Genomic DNA, 8,567 nt, shown 5'->3' with positions numbered 1-8,567 from the left:
AATTTCATTGAGTAATTTGAATTTAACATCATGTCCCGCTAGAAATCCAGGAATGGATCTTGGTGAGCTGTTTTTTTTTCTATCGTGTTATCATTTTCTCCAAACGAATCCGAGCTTTTACATACCGCTACATTTTCCACGTGATAATGTGAACATTAGATTAAACAAGGCAGAAAACATGAAAAAATTCTTTTTATTTTATTTGTGTAAGTGGTGTAATTTAGTCTATACATCTAACATTGAACATGTAAAGTGCAAAGTATATTCTTGGTGTTATGTGCAGTTAATTTTTAAACTCCATCTGCTTCTGTCCCGTTCTAAACTCCAAAATTCAACCTTCTGCTGATCTTTGTAATTCATTTCAAGTCTTATTCTGGATTTCGTTCTTTCTTCCAATATACAGTTGATTTCAAACCATTTACAGCTGAAATGCACTTAATGAATCTCACATGACTTATGTTCTCATGACTCGCATTGAGAAGAGGGAAATAACAAGACAAAACTGACTTTAAGACCTCTTTTATTATTTATTCTTGCTTTATTTTAGATCTTGAATGGGTGTCGAAAGTCAGAGTCAACACTCAGGCTGTTCTTAAACGAGCTCAGCAGATCCAGGGACGCAAAGTGGCCAAAAAACAGTGGCAGGTAAAATAGTTGACTGTATTTTTGCTTTATGTCAGCTCAAATACATCTTTATTGACCTGCATTGTTATTGTAGGCTGCCTGGCTGCTGAAGGCCGTCACATGCATTGACTGACAACACTCGCTGGTGACGATACACCTTCAAATGTCCATCGACTCTGCATGAAGGCCACACAGCCGACCGGCATGATCTGCTGAAGAGCATGGACATGCACGACAAAGGTCTGTCACAAAGGTGCCTCTGTCTGGAGGATTGTTTCATGTCACATCATCCTCTTGGCACTTGAATTCCACTGATTCCACGTCTTTCTGTTATATTCTTTTACTAAGATTGCTGTTTGCTATAATGTAAAACTATTTTTCCCTTAAACATAACTAAAAATGTATTAAAAACCTATTAAACAAATTACTGTTAGATGCATTATTCATAATAATGGATCAGATTCAGATATTTAGATCCCATGCAGATTTACTAGAACTACGTAGGTCAGCCTAATTACAAATAAATCACAATAAAGAAAAAAATAAATAAATAATAAAACATTACACTTAAAAAATGTATCAAATGCAATAGTAAATAGATTTATAATGTCACAAAAGATTACAGTTTCAAAATTTGTTTCCATAAAAAAAAAAAAAAATTATTAAGCAGCACAACTGTTTGTCAACATTGATAAAAAGTTACATAAATATGGATGTAATTGTTTCTAGAGCAGTTTTTATTTGTTAAACTATTTTATTAATGTTATATCTTCTATAATATATATTATATTTGATACTGTATTTATGGTTGTCAGAATCAATAACATAAGCTTGTCACTGTAGATCTGCCCACAAGAGGGAAACAAAGCTCTTTCACAGAAGTTGATTTGCTGAAGAGATCAGTGATTTACACTGAACAACTTAAATATTCTACAGTTTGCTAAATAAAACCGTAGTATGCAACATCATAAACAGCAGACATTAACAGGACTTTTAAGAAATTTTTCTTTATAAGTTTATGCTGTATTTTATTTTTTACAATTGTGTTCTTACATTAAATAATTTTCGCTGATTTGAACACTGTGTGTGTGTGTGTGCGTGATTTCAGGAATCACGACTGCAGCGGTATGTGTGTACCCATCACGGGTGGCTGATGCTGTGAAGTCTCTTAAAGCAGCCAAATCTAGTCTTCCTGTTGCATCTGGTAAGACGTTTGAAACCGCTCATCTTAAAACACGTTCATTCCTTCTTCAAACAGCTTCCAGAGAGGGTGCAACTGCATTGTCTCACCTCAGGGTCTCTTTTGCTCATTCTCTTTGCTTCAGTGGCAACTGGTTTTCCTGCTGGACAAACTCCATTGAAGACCCGTCTTGAGGAGGTACAGATGGCGGTGGAAGATGGTGCTACAGAGATCGATATGTCATCAACCGGACTTTGGCACTTCACTGGGCAGTGGACAGGTGTGTGTAAGCAGAGCGCTAAAGGAATTCCTTCTTAAACAAGCTGTGCTCTTGGTTTACGCTGGTTTCTTTCAGACTGAGCAGCTGACATTGGCCATAACCATCAGCATGGTTTTCCTTAGTTCTTGTTTGATATTTTATTAAACCAACAACCTGTTGAGAGATCATTTTTGTCTCCTCAGCTCTCTACGATGAGATCCGGCAGTTCAGAGAGGCCTGTGGAGACGCCCATATGAAGACCATCCTGGCGGTGGGAGAGCTGGGAACCTTCACAAACGTCTACAGGCCAGTCTGGTGTCCATGATGGCAGGTGAGAACATTAAGCTAGAAATGGGATTTCTGTAGGAAACTGCTTGCAGCTGTGCAGCCTTGAATCAATAATAAATAAAAGTCTAGTTTATTTTACATGAATCATTTTTAAGTCACTGTCAAGGAAGGTTTTCAAACCGTTTATTTCTTAACAGGACATCGATGTGAACACAGGTGTCAATTATACGGTCTGTGTCATGTCTTGTAGCATGAGCATTTTGCATCATTGCCCTTCGAGCTTGATTTGCTTCAGTGGTATTAATATTCCTTATTGCAAAATATATGTAATATCAGAGGGCATGAATTATTATTATTATTATTTTTATTTTATTTTATTTAGATAATTTAAATTATTGTTATTATCTTTCATTCATTCATTCATTCAGTTGTTTTACATTACTTATTTTTGGACATGTTTTCAAATGTTAAAAATAATAAATAATATTTATATTTTATTATAAAATACTTACTTTTTAAAGAAATAATAGGCTTCTGTCAAACTATTAGATAAGGATTTCTTTTCAGGAATTAATTTAACTTTTAATTATTTTAATAATCCCCTCCCCCATATTATATCAGGAAAGTTGTCAACCTGATATTAATTTTATGCCTTTAAAAATATATATAATATATTTATATTTTTAATTACAAATTTAGTTTTTATAAATGTATACAGTGGGGCTCGAAAGTTTGGGCACCCCTTGCAGAAGCTGTGAAAATATGAGTAATTTTCAAAAAATAAGAGAGATCATACTAAATACATGTTATTTTTATTTAGTACTGTCCTGAGTAAGATATTGTACATAAAAGGTATTATTATTTAGTCTACAAGACAAAAAAATTGCTGAAATTATTAAAATAACCCCCTCAAAAGTTTGGGAACCCTTGGTTCTTAGTACTGTGTTCTGTTACCTGATGATCCTCGACTGTCTTTCTGTTTTGTGATGGTTGTGCATGAGTCCCTTGTTTGTTCTGAACAGTTAAACTGAGCAGTGTTCTTCAGAAAAATCTTTAAGGTCCTGCAGATTCTTCAGTTTTCCAGCATCTTTTCATATTTGAACCCTTTCCATCAGTGACTTTTTGATTTTGAGATACATCTTATCACACTGAGGACATTTGAGGCACTCAAACACAACTATTTAAAAAGATTCAAACATTCACTGATGCTCTGAAGGAGACAAGATGCATTAAGAGCTGGGGGGTGAAAACTTTTGAACACGATGAAGATGGCCAAATTCGTCTTATTTTGTTGAAATATAATTTTCTTCCATTTAGTTCTGCCCTTCGTAAGCAACAGAAGATACTTGTATGTTTCCCGGAACACAAATTAAGTACAATTTACCTTGATCTTCAAATTCCAAAAGTTTTCACCCCCCAGCTCGTAATGCATCTTACGAGCTGGGGGGTGAAACAGAAAGACAGTCAGAAAGACAGTCGAGGATCATCAGGTGACCACACACAGTACTAAGAACTAAGGGTTCCCAAACTTTTGAGTGGGATTATTTTAACAATTTCAGCATTTTTTTGTCTTGTGGACTAAATGTTAATATCTTTTATCTACAATATCCTAGTCAGGACAGAAATATATAAAAAATAACATGCATTTAGTATGATCTCTCTTATTTTTTGAAAATTACTCATATTTTCACAGATTGCTCAAACCTTCGAGCCCCACTGTAGTTATTAAAGCATTTATTTATTTTAACATATGTAATTATTTAACAATTTATTTTAAATGTATTGTATTGTAGAACATACATTTATTATCCATTATTGTGTCATTAAGGCTTCATTTTTTTCTGTCAAAAATGTATGCATGCATGTTTTTATTTATGCATGTATTTATTAATATTGTACAGTTTCATTTGTTTCCCTTTTGTCATAAAAATGCACAAATACTGTTGAGTGCCTGTGCAGTAACAGCATTCACCAGCAGGGACTAACTGAACAAGTTAACCTATTAAATCTGACCTCCTGGTATGATCAAAACTAACAGGGATGCTTGCCTTAGCAAGTTTGATCTTATGCCCACAGGGTGGCGCCATTGCTCATCCTTTCTGCACTTTGCCATCCAGATGTCCAAACGCACACATATACACACACACACACACACACACAGAGCAGTCCAGTGACTGTATGCTTAAATAGCCATTGCACATTAAGCCGATTACTGTACCCAATTGTCAGCGGCTCTGATAGGGATCGTTATTAAAATGCATTGCTTTTGTCGCCGCGCTCATTCCTTAATCTCCCCTTGTTCCTATGAATTGCATATGAGGTTTCTGAAATTGAATGATAATTTCACCTATTAATCTGCGACGCCGGAGCTATTTTACTCCCACGCTCTCCGGCAGTGTCCCCCCGCACCGCCGCAAATGAATAGAGCTTCATTACTGTCGCCCGCGTTTAATAACCGTTATCCATTATCATGTAATTAAGACTCCCCAGAACGAATCTCAAGGATTATGTCAGTTTGAGGGAGAGGGTGAGCAATAGAGTGAAAGAGTGTCGGAGGAAAGGGGAAGGGGTGGAAAAAAGAGTGGAAAAACACATAGAAAGTATCTTTAATGAACTGTAAAATGTTCATCTTGTTCTGTGTGGTAATGAACAGTCATTAGACACGAGGAAGGGCAGGCGGGACTCGGGTGCTGGGGTTAGAGCTGGTCCACAGTTTGTGGTTCATCCATTAGAAGCGTCATTTTATCTTCTATTTTTATCGGAACGCTGATAAACCGTAATTGGCTATGAAGGAGAGGAAGGGAGAAATGAAAGCTCTTATTGATGAACGAACGCACACCCTCTGCGCCCTCTCGACGGGACCATATGTTCTTGTCTAGCCTCCCCTGCCCTCGCGACTAATGTCCTGTCGGGGTGCAAAAAACTGACGCCTCTCCGAAGTGCTTGAATGGAGGTGCTAAAAATGTGCAGGACTTTCTATTTTCAGAGCTCGTTGAAATGTGAACTTTGACCTGTCAGTCTGAACAAAAACAAGTGTCAGATGGAAGTTTTTGGGGGTTGTTAACGAAGTGACAGTTCGAATGACTAACCGGTTTGACCTGTAGTATGCAGATGCAGTCTGACAATTAAAAACATGTTGTTTGAAATCTTTCAGTCTTCGCACTCATGTCAGTTTTGAAGATCTTAATATAATTTTCAAGAAAGTTTCAGCTCGATGGAAATATCATGTGGTGTAATCCTCAAGTAAAAATTAATAGCTTATTTCTTTACAATTTGAATACATGCGATTGAATGAATCTTAAAGGGATAGTTCACCAAAAAATGACAATTATGTCATTAATGACTCACCCTCATGTCGTTCCAAACCCGTAAGACCTCCGTTCATCTTCGTAACACAGTTTACGATATTTTAGATTTAGTCCGAGAGCTCTCAGTCCCTCCATTGAAACTGTGTGTACGGTATACTGTCCATGTCCAGAAAGGTAAGAAAAACATCATCAAAGTAGTCCATGTGACATCAGAGGGTCAGTTAGAATTTGTTGAAGCATCGAAAATACATTTTGGTCCAAAAATAACAAAAACTATGACTTTATTCAGCATTGTCTTCTCTTCCGGGTCTGTTGTGAGCGTGTTCAAGTGTAGTGATATCCGGTTCGCAAACAAATCGCTCGATGTAACCGGATCTTCTTGAACCAGTTCACCAAATAGAACTGAATCATTTGAAACTGTTCGCGTCTCTACTAAGCATTAATCCAAAGATTTACTCGTTCTCGAGTCAAGAACCGTTTCTGTCGGACGTGTCTGATTCGAGAAAGGAGGACCTGATGATACTGCACATGTGCGATTCAGCGTGAAGCAGACCGACACTCAGAGCGTCTGAACCGAACTGATTCTTTTGGTGATTTGCGAACCGGATATCACCACACTTGAACTCTCTCACAACAGACCCGGAAGAGAAGACAATGCTGAATAAAGTCATAGTTTTTGTTATTTTTGGACCAAAATGTATTTTCAATGTTTCAACAAATTCTAACGGACCCTCTGATGTCACATGGACTACTTTGATGATGTTTTTCTTACCTTTCTGGACATGGACAGTATACCATACATAGGTTTTCAATGGAGGGACAGAAAGCTCTCTGACTAAATCTAAAATATCTTAAACTGTGTTCCAGAGATGAACGGAGGTCACATGGGTTTGGAACAACATGAGGGTGAGTCATTAATCACATAATTTTTATTTTTGGGTGAACTATCCCTTTAATGATTTTGTTCAAAAAGGTTTTTACAAATAATCTTAAAGGGGCAAAATTATTCACAGTATGGTTAGTTGCTAAATGCTACATGCTGTGACTTGCAAAATACAGTGATATTTACCTCAAAATGTGATATGACCTCACATTTTTTTTAAATCTACAATAAATGTTTTTTATCTCAAGATTTGAATAATTTTAATTTGCTTAGATAATTCATACAGTATTTGAATACTTGAACTTGAATACATGTGAGTGTATTTCTTATCGATTATGTTCAAAAAAGGGTTTTAAATGTATTTTCTTAGGTCATATATCATAATTCGAGGTACATATCTATACATAAAAGGTCAAATTATTTGATATCAAGACTTGTTGGCCATTTATATATATATATATATATATATACACACACACACACACACACACACATACATACATACATACACACACTATCACTATTACTTTAAAGGGTTTTCTCTTTGAGATTTAAATAATTTGTGTTATGTAAATGTAATATGTATATATTTGATTATTATTATTTATTTAAATAAAGATAGATAAATATAGATATAGACATAAATATACATTTAGAAATTAGAATAATTGTCTACATTGGCTTTGGCCTAAATAATCATCAAAGTGGACCAGACTTCATGCCAGTAGTCAAAAGGTTTTGTGTCTCCTGTATTTTGTAACCACTAGGATCTGACTTCATCAAAACTTCAACTGGCAAGGAGTCAGTCAATGCCACTTACCCCGTTGCCATCGTAATGGTGCGGGCCATCCGTGACTACTACTTAAGGACAGGCTATAAGGTAAACGACCCATTGAATCTCCAAATCACCTTCTTTTCCATGAATCATCCAGCCTGTTGACTGATGCATCCATTATTCCTCAGGTGGGTTTCAAGCCCGCGGGAGGCATCCGTACGGCGCAGGAGTCTCTGGTGTGGCTGACCCTGATGAAGGAAGAGCTTGGAGACGAGTGGCTCAGTCCTCACCTTTTCCGGCTGGGAGCGAGTAGCCTGCTAGCTGACATCGAACGGCAGGTAATTAAACCAACACTGTGTTTCACACTCTCAGATCCACTCTATTCTGGCTTCAGGTGTGATAAACTGATAATTACCACCCATTAAGGATGGAAACAGACACTATTCAGGGAGTGCAGAGTCGTGACCCTGGTATGCTGTGATGAATAGGATCTAGATTATTCCTTTTATTTATGTATTAGAATAAATGTAACCGCTTTTGACAAAGCTTTTATCAATTTAGATAGATTTGCTGCAGCTGAATTATTTTTAATCTGTCTTTTTATTACAGATTTACCATTACGTGACTGGACGCTATCCTGCATATCATGAACTCCCTATGGCCTGAATCTGTGCAAAATCATGGGAGATTTCAACCAATGAAAACTGTTCAGATCAGCCAGTGATGTGATGGAAATAAGTCATGTAATAAATCTGTTTATGAGGTCAATTATAAGTTATAATTATAAGTCACCCAAAAATGAAATTGTATCATTTTTTTCAGCTGTTCCAAAAATTGTATTAATTTTATTAAGATATTTTGAAGAATGTTGGTAACCAAACAGTTGATGGTAGCCATTGACTTCCATTGTGTGGAAAAAGAAAATACTATGGAAGTGAATAGGTACCGTCAACTAGCTACCAGCATTCTTCAGAATATCTTTTTAACAATGGAAGAAAGTAACTCATACAGGTTTGGAACAAGTTGAAGGTGAGTAAATGATGACAGAATTGTAATTTTTGAGTAAACAATCCCTTTAAATGAAGTCCAGTATTTTTCATCATAAACTAAGAATATATTTTATTCTAATGTAAAAACTTGAGATGTGAATGTCTATTTCAAGTTATCTTGCATAATAATTCAAACCCAAGAACATATCTGGATTTCTGGATGACATGGTGCAACCTGAACCATCCGAAGTAAAAGTGCTC

At 36.2% G+C, this 8,567-nt stretch overlaps 1 pseudogene; it reads left to right on the top strand.

Annotated features, from left to right (window-relative positions):
* The first annotated feature begins 41 nt into the window (after positions 1–41).
* On the top strand, positions 42–8,085 carry LOC113062965 (deoxyribose-phosphate aldolase-like; annotated as a pseudogene).
* The last annotated feature ends 482 nt before the right edge of the window (positions 8,086–8,567 follow it).

Source organism: Carassius auratus, chromosome 4 (genome assembly GCF_003368295.1).
Source record: "Carassius auratus strain Wakin chromosome 4, ASM336829v1, whole genome shotgun sequence".
NCBI lineage: Eukaryota > Metazoa > Chordata > Actinopteri > Cypriniformes > Cyprinidae > Carassius > Carassius auratus.
Note: the sequence above shows the minus strand (reverse complement) of the source record. Positions and strands in the feature narration are given on the sequence as shown.